The sequence below is a fragment of the Cygnus atratus genome, chromosome Z (genome assembly GCF_013377495.2).
Source record: "Cygnus atratus isolate AKBS03 ecotype Queensland, Australia chromosome Z, CAtr_DNAZoo_HiC_assembly, whole genome shotgun sequence".
Lineage (NCBI taxonomy): Eukaryota > Metazoa > Chordata > Aves > Anseriformes > Anatidae > Cygnus > Cygnus atratus.
In genome coordinates, this window is record NC_066396.1 from 5,221 (window position 1) to 23,394 (window position 18,174).

Sequence of the window (18,174 nt, forward strand, 5' to 3'; positions counted from 1 at the left end):
TGCAGCCAGCCCCCTCCACTCCCTGCCACCTCTATCCAGAGGCTGGAGAGGACAAGGAACACAGGGAACAGAGCTGTAGAGAACAGCTGGGCTCGTGTGCGCCCGCAGGCAGAACTGCCTGTTGTCCCCTCAGAACGCCTGGCTTTGTCAGACCCGGTGGCGTTTTCTGTGCTCTTATGCTATGTGACAGAGATCTTCCACCTCAGACTCTTTGCTATGCCTGAGCAATGCATGATCCTAGAGCCTGTTGATATTACACTTTTTTTTTTTTCCAGTATAATGCAGAAAGAGGTTCTGCTTGCTCACGTTTCTGCCCTGTGGTTGCAGATGTCTCTTGATTTTCCTTGTACTGTTCTTCCAGTACCAGGGCTTTGTCAGCCACCTTCCTGGCTTTGTCAGCCTCCCCTGTTACAGGCCACTTTTCCAGCTAGCTGTAAAAGTCACCTTTCAGCGCTGTGACACCTTTCTTGTGATTCCCTTACAGCTCTCAAAGTCTCATTAGAACAAAAGGGGGCACTCACACACTGCAGTCTCGTCTGCATGGGCCATGTTGGTTTAACACTCTCGCTGCCTGGAGTGTAAGAGCTCTGACCAGCAATCATTCGTCACTGTGTAGTTAATTCTCCAGTTTGAAACTGACTGCCTCTGTTAAGAATCCTTCTTCATAAATGGATGGTAAAGACATGCTCTTCAGGTGCATGTGCTTACTTAAAGTTGCTCTGCACTGTCTCCTACTCAAGGAGAGGCCAGCATTTCCATCAGTGGCAAAGATCCTTTCATCTTAGCCACTCAATGGCTTTAAACTAAAAGAGGGTAGGCTTAGATTTGATATAAGGATGAAATTGAGGCACTGGGACAGGTTGCCCAGAGAAGCTGTGGATGCCCCATCCCTGGAAGTGTTCAAGGCCAGGCTGGATGGAGCTTTGAGCAACCTGATTTAGTGTGAGGTGTCCCTGCCCATGGCAGAGGGGTTGGAATTAGATCTTTAAAGTCCCTTCCAACCCAAACCATTGTATGATTCAGTGGTCATGCGATCTCATCGCATCCTTCTCTGCTTCCTCCTGCCCAACAGTGCTAGTACATGGACAGGTGGCACAGTGCAATGAATTGCATCAGGGAACTTGAAATTAACCTGTCAAAGAAGGGGGAAACAGCTATTTTTAACCTCAGTTCCTTCACCTAACTCATTACGTGGCCTCACAAGCAGTTTACCAGCACAAAGGTGTTAAGGTCTTTAACAGCGCGCAGCAGCTGTCAGGGAGTACATGGCTGATGCCTAACACAGCATGTCTGTGCCATGAAGCACAGCCTCAAGGTGCCTGCTGTGGACCAGCAAGATCAGAGCCAGGCCAGCCCAGCTCTTTGTGCAGCACAAGCTTCCCTGGAGACCTCCGTGCCTGGCCCATTGCCTCAGAGCTCTGCTGGCCTTTTACTCTATGTACACCTTCCCCTCGCCAATCTCCTTGTGCCTGCCCTGTATACCCAGATTCTGTCGTTGCTTTTTGTTCCATACTTGCTGAGGCATGAAAATGTATGTCAACTGCCACTTCAGTCGATCCTCATAGTGTGTTTTGGTTGTGATTCTTGCTGCTCATACATCCACTTAAGCCTTCTGCCTGAGCATAGGCACGTGTCAGATTCCATCTGTGTGTCCTACAGTGTCTTCAGGCTGTGGCTTGGGATCAGCACTCAGACTGAGCCCAGTTTTTCACTGAGCCACTATGCAGCCATGCAGATTTACTGGGTTCACCACATACGACTTACTCATTCGTTTGAAAGGGCTCCTTAGCCGCTGTCCACGTCTGATAGTCCCTGGACCAGATGGAGCAGAGGCTGAGCTCTTTAGGTGACTCCTACAATCGCGGTATCCTGCAGCAAGGACACCTGCCCTGGAGAGAAGACTCCTGGCTCCTGGTCTCTGTTCCTAGTACATTTTTTTTTTTTTTTCACACAAGCATGAAATACAAAGACAGCAGAGACCAAATGCACCTCCAGCTCCCAGCACAAGGGTCCTGTCTGCCTTCTCTGGCTCTTTTTCTGCATAATGCCCTGCTTCAAAAGGAAAGAAGTGGATGGCAAGAACCATTCCTTACCCTTTCTCCTAAAAAGACATGGTGTGATAATTTGAAATGTGTGTACTTCCTGTAGATTGAGGAGATAATTGGACTGGTTATCTTGCTTCTTGAGCACGTACTTCAGTCAGTAGACTAACATGGACCTGGGGGAGAAAGCTGTTGGACGGTAGGAGAAGCCTAAATTTGGCAGTGTACGTTACACTGAGAAAAATCCCTGGACTGAAGCCTTCACATGGCTTAGAGAAATACTTATTATCCAACCTGTGCTAAATGGCCTTGTGGCAGAAAGCAGTTCCTGGTGCTGTTTCATCTGGAGCACAGATGTAGCCGACACAACTTCTGAACCAGAAGGCCAAACAAGCTGGTCCCAAAGTGCTGCAAAGGGTGGGAGACAGCAGAAGGGATCTTTTGCATGGCACTGCAAGGGTCACACCTGTCAGTCCCCTTCTCTTTCCTCAGCCACCTCAACAGCCTTCTCAGCCACATCTTCACACAAGGTGGTAACTGAACATACGCACTCTATGGGGAAAGGTAACCTGATTACTCCTACAATAATTTTATGTAACTATATTGAATTATTTAAATAATACAAAACCAACAATATAATAATTGTACAGTATTTTGTACAAATATAATGTATACTATGGAATAAATATATCAAATATTTATAATATGTAGAACACAAACTATGATAGGTTTATAACTGATGGCACTATAAAACCTTATCATAACAAATCACCATATAATATTTAATGCTCGAATTGAAAATACAGTAATTTTCCTTGTTAAGGAAATTATTTCATATGGAAAACTTTTCACTATGCAGGTGGGTGCAGGTGGAACAGGGGCCAAGGGAGAGCTCCCCTACATTTCGCAGTATTCAAAACTTGAAGGCCTTGGACAAGTAGACAAGGCTGTGAGCAAGCTGATGCACCTGCACCTGCTCTGAGCCCTCCAGAGGCTCTGTCCCCATGGATGTGACTCTGATTTTTGACCTCTGGGAGCACTGCAGCCACACAATAAATTACAACACACACATGCCAAGCAGACTAGAGGTTGCTCAAGTCTTCTGACATGCCCATTTTTTTGAGTGCATCTCTGTTATTTTGTGACATGAGTTGTAAAAATGAAAGGAGAAAGAAGAGAGAGAACTAAAGATCAAGTATCAGATGTTAAATCCTGCTCGTTCCCTTGCTGGTATGAAAACAGTTTGTAAGTGTGCATTCACGATTAACAACAGACATACTTTGTATCACTGTACTCTGCATGCAGTCTTTTAACAGATTCTGATCGTGCCTGCAAGTGAATCAAAAAACTGCAGTGGGAATTACTCATATCTATAAAAATATGAATGAAATTACTGTCATAATTTAGGCCTTAAAGCCGAGCAGCAGTTAAAACCAGACTGAAATTTTATACCAAATCATAACTCTAAAATATCTCACCCTAAAGATGCTTCTCTTGCATGCTTCCTGGTATGGCTTCAAAGGGCAAGCCCAGTATTGTGGAAACATCAGTATTCCTGAAGACCAAAAACCGGAAGACTTCTGTTTGCTTAAGGATTCCGCTACATTCCTCCCTGAGGCAAAACAAACCAGTAATCCTCATTGTTACAGAAACATAGCACTTCGCATCTGTTTATCTGTATATAAACATTAAACGATTAATAAAAAATTAACGCCAAAACGCTTAATTTGAAACGTACTGAAGTTACTGGTAGTCCTCAGTACCCTGGGATCCAGCTTCTCGTAACCCGGAGCAGCAGAGTTTTCTATTAGCGTTATCACACTTTTGCCTGTAGAAATGACCCCTTCGGCACAAGGTGGAAAGGCATGGGGAAGGCAAGCTTCTTTGCAACAACGTGGGGTACAGATGCCCATGCAGATCCAGGACAGCCCCTGCCCGGCCACCACCTTCACGGAGAGTTTCCGTACAAACCCACAGCCTCAAATATCAGTATAGAAAATCATTGCTGTGAAAATACATTCATTTTTTTTCCACACACCACAGAAGAGAAGTGTTCAACATCCCTCTTTTTTTTTTTTTTTTAATTCAGTTCTGTTTTAGGTGAAATTGTACCCACCTCTGAAAAATACTATGAGACTGGTGCCTGGAAAGTATTACACAAGTGTGGAGGAAAGAAAAAGTGTGGTCATGTGTGGCTGGGGTGATTTCTTCTTGACAATATTAAGAACTGAGGAGCTCTTGCAAATGAAAGGTTCTATCCTGCTGCCCATACATGAACAGGTCTCCAGCTAGGCTTTGCGTGACTGTGACGTATGGGATGACACCCTGCGTTAGCAGGAGGAACCAAGTGATGAGGTCAGTACAGGATAATGGGAAAAACCAAACTCTGCTACAACTAAATGTCACGTTGATAAATGCAACTTCGCTGTTTTTTATAAACAAAATTAAACTTAATTTGCTTCACAGTAGCTAAGGTGCCGTTAATTCAAAACCCACAGAATAACTCATTGGACACAGTTAATAGTCAGCAGACCACATAGGCCAGGCTTTGAAAGCATTTAATATTCACTGAAGTGCTGCTTGTATCCAATTATAACTCACTACTTGCCATCTTAATAATTTAAATCTGTCCACTCTTTAGAGAGGAAAAAAAAAAGCACTAATCAAAGACATGAATGCACCTTTTGCTTTTGACAGCATTAAATTAAAACTAAATGGTAGATCTTGAATGAGTTACTCTGCAAGAATAAAGGCATTAATGAGGTAATTTCATTATAGAGGCTCATCCAAGCCTATGTGAAAACAAGGGAAGTAAATGGAGAGGAAAGCCACGGAGGAAATTAGGGTTCCTTCCACACTAATTAATGTTTTGGGGCATTTAGTACAGGCACCAAATTAACTGCTCCAAAGAACTCCATTGAAAAAAAAATACATTGTTGCCCTGCCATGTAATTAGAAGACAGTACAAGTAGAACACTTAATGAGTATAAAGCCAGCCTTTAACTTATTCTGCCCAGCTTCTGAAAACATGCCATTGTGGAGGCCTAAGTTTAAGGAAGCACCAGGCGTACAATATAGGATTGTTTAGGTCCTTCTGTTCGGTGAGCTGTAAACAGGTAGCCCTGAATGAGAGGCTCTGGGACTCGTGGGAGGCCCGGCTTCCCAGAAAAAAAAAAAAAAAAAAAAAAAAAAGTCTTAAATGCATCCAGAGGAGAGGAAAAAAAAGGTGAATAGGCCCGGCACAGCTCGCCCAGTGAATGCTCACTGCTGTCTTAAGAGATTACATGATGTTGTGCCACCCCCTCTCATTGAGTTATCTTTACACTGCTTTTGTCTCCTCTAATTGGAGCTGATGAGGTGCTAATTGGTTGCTTTTCTAAAAAGCAGTGCTTAAGCACTGGCAAACAGAGTAAGACAGCGTGAGTGGAGTTAATGAGGGCTTAGCACCCCCCACCCAAAACCCAAGCAACCCCTCCGCCTCGTATGAGCACACGAGCGCATACGGAGGCATGCCTTCCCGCTGCCGCGGCCAAAACCTGAGGGGACGTGACTGAGTTTGGGTACAGCTCCGCGCGGCCTGAGCCTCGGCAGGAAGGGGCAGTGCCAGGCCGCACCGCTCGCCCCGGCCCTGCAGCGCCCTGCCCGGGCACGCCGGCGGCTGGCTGCGGGCTCGCCCCCTCGCCGCGCACCGCACCGCTGCCACGGGGCACGGCCGGGCTGCGGCGGGTGCCGGGTGCGCGGCGGGGCCGGGCCGAGCCGCGGGGCCGCAGAGGCCCGTTCTGCGGGGACCGCGCAGAGGTGGTTCTTACCCGCCGACAGAGGCCGCGGAGGGGCGGCTTACACCTCACGCAGAAAAACGCAGGCGAGGCGGGTGCGTTCGTCCCCCGCCGCTTTGCCGGCCACGGGAGAGGCCGGCATCGCCTGGGCACGGCGGCGGGGCCCGGCGCGGCACAGGCGAGGCCGAGGCGGCAGCACCGCGTGCCGGCGCTGCCGCGGTGGGCTGGGCCCCGAAACCACGGCAGGTTGCTGGTTCAAAGTAACTCGCTGTCCTCGTAAAGCGAGGCGCGAGCAGCTGCGTCACGCTCACCTGCAAGCGCCCCTTTAGAAGGACAGGGGCCCTTGCTTGGGGGCGAGCATGCTGCCGTTCTCCTTGCTTCGGCTTTCGGCGTTTTGCAAACTTAAACTTTGGTCTTTTGCTATTTAAAATAGGGTATGCAATTAACAACTCGGACGTCATTTTCAGTAACAACTCATACATGGAAATACCCTAAATATGTTGAACCCCGTGAAGAAAAGAAAAAGATAAATACCCTTTTTTCAAAATGCTTTGCATGTTTTTATTTTTTTTACTTTTTTTTTGGCCGGTTTTATGCAAAGTATTTTGATTAGAGTACATAGTGTTAAACCTCTTGCAAGCGGCTGCATGGTTAACTACAACTGCATCTGGAGCTCCTAGATCCCGGTTTTGCCATATCCATACACATTTCCTAAAAAAGGCTTTGAGTGATGCTGAGTAGTCTGCATCTTACACCTATTTTGTAGGTGGGCTGATATTGCCTCCGGCATTTCTACACCAATTCTGGAATTCCCTGCTACTGAAAGTATTCCGAGTCCTAGCGAGAATGTACAAAAAGCAGCTGGTCTATTGCTGATGTTGCCTGGCAACAGGCAAAAATAATCCTGCAAGTTATCTGAACGGGATGCTGCAAACATCACTGCTGAAAACAATCTGCCATTTCTGAATCTGTTTACATATAGTCTACACAGACATGTGGTATGATCTTTCAGTAGGTGCAAGGTTGCATTTTTCACATGTACGTCATATGTATGGGCTCCGGAGAGAAGTTGGCCGATGATGACAAGTTTGTCCCCTCTGTCACAGGCTCAGTACCACCAGCCAGTTCTCCAAATCATTCAAAACTTCTTGGCTGAACAGTTTCACATTGGAAAAAAAAAAAAAAAAAAAAAAAGAGGACGAAGCAGATAAAACTATAAAACATACAAGAAGGTGATGCATCTTTTGTTAAGACAACTCAGATGGTCTATTCATGCTGAGGAGAAATTAACAGCCAAGGCTCCCTCTTTCATCACTTTTATCCTTTTTTTTTTCTTCCCTCAGCAGTTGGAAAAACCAATTAGTTTGCAAACAGCCAGTTACATGGGGAGGTGTTTATGTCTGGTAATTTGTCCCACTATTCACATTCTAAATAGGATTCTGTTCAATCTTATGCATGGGCACTTGCTTTTCTTTTGGTTGTCATGAAAACGAAGGATTTCTTGCTGGCTGGTAGAAAGAAACTTTCTAGTGGACGAAGTTACAATTAATTCCTCTAAACGTGTTCCTAGAGCCATCCACCTATTAAAGCTCAGCGGAGTTCTCTGCTCTCAAAAGCCCCAAAAGATGCAGAACTAAAAAAAACCACCTTGGTTCCCTTTAAGGCTAATTGAGCAAATATATTTTCTTCCCCATGCCCCTAATTTATGCACTTAAAAATCTTCATGTGTTTTCCACAGCAGGTATGATTGTGCCTGCAGAGATCTACACTCTCACCACTGCTACCTGCTGTGTTCTCACAGAATGCTTGCAGGAGGTAGTCCCTTGGGTTTCCTGTGTTTCCCATGGGATTAATAGTTTCTGGTTTACCCCAAACCAGTATGACATGGGTTGTAAAATCACATGCTGTGCATGCCAAGATGTAATCCTTAAACATACCTTACCCTCTTTCCATTTCCTCCTCCAGTTTACTTTTTGCCTGGCTGCAAGGTGCTTCCCAGGCCCCCTCCCTTCCTAATGAGCATGTGCACCCATTTAAATAGGAATGACCTTAATTCTCTGAAGGTGAAGATGATCCTGGTCCTAAGGAACAAGGAGGCAAGAGAGCCGAGGTCTCTACGCAGCTCCTAGTGTTCCCAGTCCTGCTGGATGGTGGCGTTATTGCTCTGGCTGTTGCCTCACCAGCTGCAGCTTGGGGGCCCGTACAGCACTACTACACCTAATGAGGGAGATGAAGGTGTCTTAAACCACCTCCCCTTGTTGGTAGGTTTGGGTCTGGAAGCCTTATCTTTTCCTGCAGAAGTGGTAAACAGTTTAATGGTTGCAAAGTGCATGGAGCAGATGTCACACGGCAAAGACAGTATCACACCAGTAATTAGCGTCGCACCTTTTGTTTCTGCTGGGACTGGTTCCTTGGTGTACCTTCAGGCCAGCTCACAGGTGAACCTGAGCCAGTGGCTCCTACCACCAGTGGACGACAAATCTGTCATCTCTGACCTGAGAGGGGGTTTGTCAGCTGTCCCTCTGTATCCCCGGTACGGTGGCACAGCATCTCATGTGGAAAAGCCACTTGCCTGTCACTGCTGCCGTTGGTAATGTCCCCAGGGAAAGCAAGTAGCACAGGAGAGGCAGGTGAGTGAAACTTCCCTGCCTTCCTCATCCTTCTTTCCGCTGCTCTGTACAATAAAGTCTGAAAATGTCTCTTCCTGAATATTGGTCGCTTTGGAAATGTCAGTTCAGCACAAACGCTCTTAGGCTAATGTTTGTTAATTTATGACTAAGCATTATTTCTAAGGTTTAGTTTTGATCTGGGAATAATAATTAGCAAATGGTGTCTCCTGCCATTTTTTAAATCTGTGATGGCATCCCTAAACTGGTGGCTGAGGAGGATGTGCCTTGCCTTTACCTCATACTCATGATTTTGCTAACTAGCCTGCTACTTGCTGTGGGAACTGGAGCAAATATGAACACAAAGCCTTCTGCACAGTGAAAATCATTTGCTTCCTTTACTATGGAATACCAGCATTAACAGTATTTCCTTAACTAAAGTGCTAAAAAGAAAAGGGCTGGAATGGAACCATTGTGGAAGTTGGCAGCTTGCTGAAGAGTATCTGAGGGCCATGTGGGAGCTACAAAGCCTCACCATAACCTTGTTTGCGCATTTCTCACTACTTAAGCTGTGGAATGTCCGACTTGATCCTAGGGCTCACTTGTTACCCTTGGTAAAATTTTGGCTGGTACATCTGCTAGATCAGATGCTGAATTGAGACCTGCCAGGAATCAGGTTAAGCTAAAAGTTTTCCTTGTATCTCAGTGGTGTTGGGATTCTGATCCTGCCTAAATACTAAATATGACTAATATGAAGATAGGTACAAAAATTACTTTGCAGCCTGAACTTTGTTAAGTCAGGCAGGATATTTTTATTTGTTCCATATCAAGATAAATTCATGCCAGTGAACTTCCAAGCAATTTTTAGCACAGCTGAAGCTTTGCCTAAGCTCACTCAGAAATCACCTGCAACAGCATACCATGCACCACAAGGTGTGGAAGACAACTTGCAGCCAAGAGAAGAGCCACAGAACATTTTCTGCAACAAAATGGCATCATAATAATGTTTGAACAAGGATACTTTATTTTAGAAACTCTAATGTTAGTCCAGGCCAGGGGAACCAAAGATGTAGCACGATAAATAAAATAATAAAATAACCAGAGAATGTTCTCTGTCCCTATCTCAGTCTGTACAGCATTTTTACGTGCAAACAAATTATTACTAACAACACTGCTGAAGTCCTTTAACTGTCCTGGTAATACCACTTGAGGAATTAGATACTATTGTGACTTTTTTTAGCCTGGAACTGTGAAATACGAAGAATAAAGCAGAGCAAGGATTATCACAGGAAGCAGATAGAAAGGAAGGAATTCTCAGAGATGATCTGTCCTGCATAGTGCCAAGCAGACACTGCAGCACAGACACTTTTCCCAATAAAGCCTGTGCAGAGATGCTATGCCTTGTCAGCACTCTCTCCAGGTACTCTGCAGTTGTAACAAATACAAAATTTCCTGTTTAAAACCAATACTCATTTAAAGCCACTATTCTTTTTAACAGTTACTTGTCGACACAGAAGGTAAATTTGTTTCTGTTTTTTTTTTTTTTTTTTTTAAAAAAGAACCATTTTTATGTTTGATGGGCTGTGGTGTGCTCCCCTTCATCTAATCTTTACTGATGTAAGAAGTGTGCCTTTACTGACAGCTGTGTTTTCCAGATCTCTCCTCCTTGCAGTGCTCTCCTTTGGTCAGTTTTCTGTGAGCAGCAGTATACGTAACGCTCACTGGAGACTCGCTGGGGCCAGTGGCCGCCACAAACATGACAGGTTCTCAGCTCACCTTCATCACAGTCTTCTTTTTATGGCAAGTTCTAATGTACATGTTCGAGAGAGTGGAGTGTCTCAATTCCCGCAGTGCCAGCAGTGGTCTACTGCAAAACAAAGGCTGCACATGAAAATAGCAGAGAGAAGGTGAAATAAAAATTGTCCTCATTTATATATCCACAACGGAGACGCATTTACAAAAAGTATGGTATAAAGTTAGATGTACCTGCATTCCAGATCCAAGAATGGGCCCAACTGTTAAAATGGATAGTATGACAATGTCATCTGATTTTAGCAAAAAGTAGAGAATGCTTATTTGTTTTGAAGAGAGCTTTGAAAAAAACCTGCGTGGTTCTTTCCCTCACAGATCACAGGAGATAGCTAAGGTACAAACGAATTCAGAAAGCATTTCATATCCAATAGGTCATCAAATAGGTACTCTTTGAACCCTATAATATTTCAGTAATGCTGCTTTATAGCACAATAATTGGATTCCCTAATGTTTCTTACATTAAGCAATGTTAACAGAAAATGTTAACTTATTTGCTTGTTAAAAAGCCTCTTCCACTGGAAAGCCTGTATATTTTCATAGAAATAAAAGCTGGTGAGAACAAGGAATTTCTGAAGTCAGGGGAGTTGATTTTAAATTTGATAGAAATCTGAAAGTTCCTCCAGAGTGAGAAAGAAAAACGTTGTTTTCCTGGTTTCAAACCTAAAAATAAAAGGTACGTGTCCGAACGAGCTGCTTGGATATTTTAGCCATGCCTGTGGAGTTAACCCACCGTGCCTGCCCCGACAGATCTAGGAGATTGTCTCCGAGAGCCTGCAGCCCTGGGACGGGGCGTCATGCCCTGAGCTGGGGTGCCCCGTGCCCTGCCGCCCGTGGGCACGGCCCGCAGCCAGCCAGAGGCTGACGTCGGGCTCGGAGGCCAAGCGTTAGCGGCAGCAGCTTGCGCAGACACCGGCTGCTTCACGCAGAGCGAAAGCCATGGATGATGACTGAAGAAATTTTAGCTTACAAAGACACGGGGTCTGTCAAGCGTCACTGTCGTGGACTTCTCTCTACCTCGCTCGGCAGAACACTCCCACTGGCTGCAGCCTTTGTCCCGGAGTTTTTGGCGATGACCAGCTTTGTGGGCGTTTGTTTCCAGCACTGGCTCACCAGGTGGAAACGCAGCGCGGGCTTCAGTGACGGCCTGACCCCGGTGCCAGCAGCTCTCCGCCGGGGTTGCCGTGGAGACAAAGCTTCCTGTGCGTAATCCAAGCTTATCCAGCTCCTTATCCTACATGTGACCCTTAATTACTTGCTAAATTAGAATGGTTTTCTGAAAATCACAAGGGGAGGTTAATATGTTCTTCCAGAGCTGGTCAAGCTAAGATGACACCAAATTCACAGGGAATTCAAATTACATGATCCCTGAAGGCGTCTCTTTGAGAAGGACGATGAACTTTCCCAATGGGAGGCAGTGTGCCATGATAATGCTTCTGTCGCTCACTTTCCTTGCCCTGCTTGTCTAGCTACAGCTTAATCCGGTAGGAACAATGTAGTAAGTAAATATCAGGTTGATTAATTATGGTGCAAGATTCAGTAACCGCTTGTCTTCTATAATTAACATTGTAATTGAAATTAAGTAATACGCTTCATACATGGATTCCTGGACTTGGAGGAGGAACAAGGGAGAATCCTCAAGGCTGCAACAGGGAAATTAAGGAATTAATAACAGGGGGTCAAAATACTAATTGTCTCTTTAAAGCTACGGTACACTTTAAGATACTCTTCATGCAAAAAGAAAAATGATTTTACTACTTCTAGATGTCCTAGTAGAGACAAAACAGAGTTATCAGTAAAAATATTGCTAAAGATTTGATAAATGGAAATTATAAGAAGAGGTGCACAGTGGTTTTCCTTTCCTTGGTTTCCTGTGACATGCTACTTAACAAGGAGTGAGCCTTTCACTTGCATGAGAAGCTTTATAAAGCTGTGCTAAAAATGCTGTGGCATGGTTTCAAAAAAAGCACAGTCTGTCTCAGCATATGCCTGTCTATTGTGAAAGGTACGGTAGTTTGGGTCTGTGTACATATGCTTGCTCGCAAGGATACACATAAAAATCAGTGACTAATCATTAAGATGGGAAGAGCCTAGGCAGGTAAGTGCTGCCTATAGTCTGCAGTATTGCAGACTTCTCTTTGTTTAAGACGTACTTGTATCTTACACTTCAGTTACGGATACAGTCACTTCCATTCCTGCTCAGAATTCCTAAGTACAAGACAACATACCTCAGAAGTTTGTCACTATCACGATAAGCAATGGTTCCCCCAGCACTTTTTAGAAAGGCTTCACTGTGGCCTAATTTTTTTTCCATTTTCTTTCCCGTCTCCTAGGAATGTGGTCTCTTTGGCATATCCAAGGGCTCACAGCATTGCAGGCTGAAGGACACGTTCATGGGCGCTGTATAGTCACAGGGTCTTAGACTTCCCTGCTGAGACCTCTGAAAAATGTGATGGCATTTTTCTGAGAATAATGACAGAGAAACCTATGCCATCTATTGCTTGGCAGGATCCAAGACAGTTTTTTGGTTCATTACGTATATAAGGAATTTATGATCCTGTCGATGGATCTTTGTACAAAGAAGTGTCTTACGAAGATGCATTTCTAGATGTGTGAGAGATTACTGAGCACTATATATTCACACTTTCTTTGGCATCTCTGCTCATGCTTCCAGCGATATGATCATGTTTTTCTGAGTGAGCATCAACCCACTGGTAACTGGACTGATGATGGCAAGTATTTTCTCAAATGAAAAGGCTGTCAGTCTCTGCTAATTCAAGAAGGTTTCAGTCCAATGAACCATTTTCTGCTCTCTCTTTGCTGAACCATCACTTCCCTGTTACTGTATTTGAATTAAAATGTCATTTTCAGGACAGAAATGAAGAAATTTCTTACAATTAAGAAACATTTTCTGTTTCCTTAATAGGAAAAAAACAAAAAACAGTGAGCTCAATAGTGAGCTCATGTAGTCAAAACAGCTCGAAGGGATAGTTCTCTTTCTCAACTGCTAATTTGTGTAATTTGGAAGTCTCTGGGTGTTTTCCTGTGTGTCAGGGTGGACTGCAGGGAAGCTTTCTGTGCCTGGAAAGATGACCTTTAAAGGAGTGGGTTTCCATTTTCAGATGAGGTGTGATGAGGAGTCCTCCATGCACAATTATTAAGACAGCCTAGTACCCACGATAAAATCTTTGAATGCGATCCAAATTACTGAAAGCCACCTAGTTATTTATGTGAGCGCACACACAAATATGCACGCACCCTTTCCACCTCCAGTAGAGTATTAGACTTCACACATTACATCTGCACTGAAAGACTCCTTAATAACAGGATCTGGTGAGCCCTACGACATTTGAGGGTGAAAGGAAGCTTTCCAAGCACTTCTTCCAAAAGTTTCGATTTTCACAGAATTACAAAGCATTTTAAGATGCTTTCTTAAGCACTTGGAATATGTATATATATATATGGATATATGGAATTTGGAATTGGATATACATATTTTACATACACACTTTAAAAAAGAAATCATTTAAGATGATTTCTTAAGAAATCCACCCTTCTTTTAGTTTCTCCATTCAAAGTATAGGGAGTTACCAGGATGGAAAAAAGGATTACTGATATTCAGTAACCGGCCCCTCCTCTCCTGTCCCCCTTAAAACACCAGGAATAAGGAAGGAACTTCCTGGTTCTACTGCCCGCTTTGGAGAAGGATTTGTTCAGAAACATGGGCCAGATCTTCACATTCATTACAGGAATCTCATGGCTACCATAAGAAAACAGACACACACACAAACCAGCAAATTAGAAGAGTTGAAGAGACAGAGAGAAACGGAGACCACAGGGTCTGGTGGCCAGAGGTGGGTGTGGTGCCCAGAGATAGGTCCTGACACAGATTCCCCTGGGGACAAAGGAATTACCTTTCTCTGTCAGTCTAGTGGAAACACACAGAGGGACCTGCAAAATGTCGTGTCCTCTACTATCCCTTTGTGTAGGTTAAAGGAGTGGAAGAATAGAAAGGGCAAATATGCTGTCATCTAAAATAATCTTTTTAAGTGCTAGGCTACTAGGCTGCGACAAGCTGTGATTGGTTCCTCTCAGAGCAAAACCAACAGGGGAATGAAGGTATCTGAATAAGAGATCACTTCTAAAAATGCTGATTCTGTTGTACCATTAGATTGACATCTCTACTATGAATGAAGATAATCAATATGAAAAAAAACAAAACAACAACAAAAAAATGGACATCCTAAACACTTGAGATTGTGTCCAGCTGCTCTTGAGCTATTTCATCTCCACCCCTGGCTTATTTCGTTGGTTTATATCCTTTTGATCTCTGTCTTGAAACTTGAAAAGAAAACAGTTGTACAATAATGCCTTATAGTCTGTGGCATATTCCATTTCAGGTAAAAGATACATAAGTACAGTTCAGCCTGGGTTCAGTTCAGCCTGGAAAAGCTTTTCAATTCCCCGTGACAAAACAGCAAAATAGTTCAGAAAAGAAGAATAACAAAGCAAACAGAGTGCTTGAGGGATCTAACGAGGGAGGCAGCAAGATCCTTTACTTACCCCAGTCTGGCAATTAACTCACGTACAAACAGTTTTACGGGTTTCATGGTGACCAACAGACTGTAGCAATGTGGTCTCCTGGAGTGCAGGGTATGGCAGGTAAGCTCTGGGGAATTTGGCTGTGGTGCTTCAACACACAGGCTTGTCACAGCGTTTCTCCAGCTCTTCCGGGATCACCACTGCCTCAGCGGGGAATGGCAAGGGCTGTGTGCTGGCACATCAGCTGTTCCTGTTCTTAGCTCAGCATATAATTTCAAATGTGGCTTTATCAGCAGTTTCCACAACGAAATTTATCTGAGGCTTGAGTACACCCTGCTTCTGGTCACCTCCTCTAGCACCCTTTTAACATCTTCACCAGAGCGATCTTGCTCAGCAGGCTGGGGCATTTACTTTGTTTCAAGGGTGATGATGGAATATTTCTGTTTTCTGAAACATGCAGCTAGGATTCACTGTTGTTTTCAGTTCAAGTCAACAGCAAAAATTCCACTGATTTTAGTGGAAGCATCATCTGATCCATGGTAATTTGTTATGTTGCTGCTGAGTATTGGTGTTGGAAAGATGCTGGGAGCTTTCCATCCAAAAGCAAGTAGGTTAATCCTGCAATTAATTTTAAGAACTACATTTTGCCAGCTTTTAGTCAGAACTCTTTTCCTCTGATCTTTAAGGAATCAGCTAGCGATCTAACATGCATAAGGAATGATGTGCAAGCCACAAACTGCAAGAGCACTATCCTGGTTTATCTAGGAATAGAATGTAAATTGTTATTATTTACATGGTAGAGAGGAAAAATCATCTCCCCTGAGCTGCTAGTGACACTCTTCCTAATGCAGCCCACGCTGCTGTTGGACTTTTTTGCTGTGAGGGTGCTATTGCTGTTCTATGTCAAACTTGTCCACCAGGACCCCAAAGTCCTCCTCTGCAGGGCTGCTTTCCACCAGGTCGCTCCGCAGCCTCTCCTGGTGCATAGGGCTGTTCCACCCCAGGTGAAGGACTTTGCATTTCAATTTGTTGAACTCTATGAGATACCAGCAGGCCCATTTCAGCAGCCTGCTCAGGTCCCGTGGGAAACAGACCCACCGTCACAACTCAGGCCTAGGAAAGAGAGAGGCTTGGTTTCTTCCTTCTTCTAGGTGGAATAGCACTAAGAATGTTAAAGCAAGTGAGTGTGTGGGGTAAGTAGTGAAACGGTGGTTGTTCACGATACTCCATATTCTGAACACAGCCTTAGCTGTGCAAAGCTGTGTTGCCTCTTTGACTGTGTAATGCCTAGGGGTTTGTTTCTGTTCTTGGACTCGATAGACGAAAACTTCAAATCAGGAGAAAAGCCTGAAAAGGCCACGAGAATAACGTTTATAGAAAAATGCAGTCTGTGATCTTCCTTTTCCACAAAACTGCAAATCTTTGGAGGAATCATGTTCTGCCTTTGCACAGCCACGCATAAAAAGCTTGTTGAGATCCCTGGTCTATCATTTCCAGTCATTACCGTAGGCACTGACAGAGAATAAGTGAAATGTGCATGCTTTCTTTACAAAGTCTTCAATATGTTCACCTCCAAATTAAAATTCCCTTTTGGAAAGGTGGTATGTGACTAAAGCATTGCTGTTGGAGTGTCCTTGGCTGCTCTGAAGTGAGCTGAGTGCTCATCTAATGGGTAAAACAAATTCTTTTTCTGCTTCAACAAATGCAGATGATGTTGAGAAGTATACTCCTGACCACAGCTTGAGACTGAAACAAGCAGGAAACTCTGCGGAGGAAGAAATAGGTGATGCTGCTGAAGGATGGTGAGACAAAGAGGGGGATCAGCTATCAAGCCATTCGATGTGAGATTCGACATTTAAATGAAGGCATGGGATAGAGATGTCTACTGCAGACCTAGCTTGCGCTATTACTGACAGGAAGAAAACAGGACTCCTAAGGTACACGTTGATGTCTTTTAGGCATCCACTTAAAATGAGATTACCCTTGCCCCGAAGTGCTCGCTTCTCTATGCCGGTTATACAAGGAGCCCAGAACGGCCATAACAGATGTAAATGCCTATCCTGTAGATGCAGATGTCTAAAAAGTGAGGTTAATCTGCTATGTAACCACAGACAAGCCAATAACTAGCTACTTTAGGCTACCTTATGACCACATTCTAAAATTTTTCCTACTTTAATGACAGGCCGCACTCCTGTGCTGGGCGGGTGCCGCAGCCCTGGCTCAGGCTGCCCAGAGAGGGGCTGGGGGCTGCTCGGGGAGGTCTCCAGCAGCCGCCTGCACGTGGGGCTGGGCATCCTGCTCGGGGGGCCCTGCTGGGCTGGGGGGGGGGGCCCAGGGGCACCTGGGACTCCCTGCCCTCCCTGACCAGTCTGTGAGTCTGATAAATATGATGGCATCACGTCCTCAACTAAGCTACACTGGCCAACCTTCCCGTGTGTGTGTGCAATTTTAATGTGCAAAAAAAAACCCTCAAGCAACATTTACTGATAATTTATGCTGCTGAAGAAGATGACTTACATGCAATAATGAGGGAGTCCCTTGTGCTGGTGTAAATTGTGCACAGTACTGTGCATTCTATGGAAAAACTTGGAGGGCAACACCTTTGCAGACTTGGTACAACGATAAATACGTTCACGTAAACAGAACATTATACAAAGTGCAACGTATGCTTGCAGAACTAGATATCTTTAACAGAGATTTTCTGAGATAGAAGTTATGAGTGAGGCTGCAGTAATCTTGACAGTAGTCATCACAACTAAAGTGGACTTGAAGGAAGATGTTTCTTGCAGTTTGCTCTGCTGGGGCCTTCCCAGAATAGCAATGTTGCTACCCACATGTTCAGATGAAACGGTCAAACTTCCATGGCATTAATCCAATCTTTCTGGCATGGCAGGGCTGAGAGTTTCACAGTATAAATGCAAAGTACACAAAGGGAAGGTATGATGATAAATGGTTATTCACTACTCCTTTAAATAAAATATTTTGAAGTTTGATATCCCTAGAGTTTGTCACTTAGCCAATATATATGTAAAATAAGTATTTATATATGTAATCTCTAAGCTCATTTGTGTCTACAGATGTTCATACAGTTTGATTACTTCATTTTCTTCTTCAACCGAGGGAAATGAGCGGCTGAAGTGAGAGTTATTGCAATGTAGAGGAGTTTGCAGTACAGAGTGACTGTACAAGCTAAGTGGAGTTTTGACAGTATGGCAATCAAGAATTAAACATATGGTGACCTGGGAAATCCTGTTCCCTGACTACGGATTGCTGTGAAATAGTCTGGAGTTTCACATGCTGTGTGACAATTATGAAACAACTCTGAATTATTGTATAAAACAAAGGGACACAATCGGTCAAATGACAGATGAATTGACAGCAAGAATGATGTATGCAAGA

The 18,174-nt window shown here is 44.2% G+C and overlaps 2 long non-coding RNA genes across 2 annotated transcripts; both read right to left on the bottom strand.

The window, feature by feature from the left end:
- Positions 1-413: 413 nt before the first annotated feature.
- LOC118254598 (uncharacterized) lies at positions 414-6,044 on the bottom strand. Its single transcript, XR_004780696.2, has 3 exons — positions 5,852-6,044; positions 3,521-3,654; positions 414-2,594 (listed from the first exon to the last, which is right to left on the bottom strand). It is a non-coding gene; the product is annotated as an uncharacterized LOC118254598 (long non-coding RNA).
- Positions 6,045-9,428: 3,384 nt separating this feature from the next.
- Positions 9,429-13,077, bottom strand: LOC118254599 (uncharacterized). The gene is made up of 2 exons (XR_004780697.2): positions 12,462-13,077; positions 9,429-11,876 (listed from the first exon to the last, which is right to left on the bottom strand). It is a non-coding gene; the product is annotated as an uncharacterized LOC118254599 (long non-coding RNA).
- Between the last annotated feature and the right edge of the window lie 5,097 nt (positions 13,078-18,174).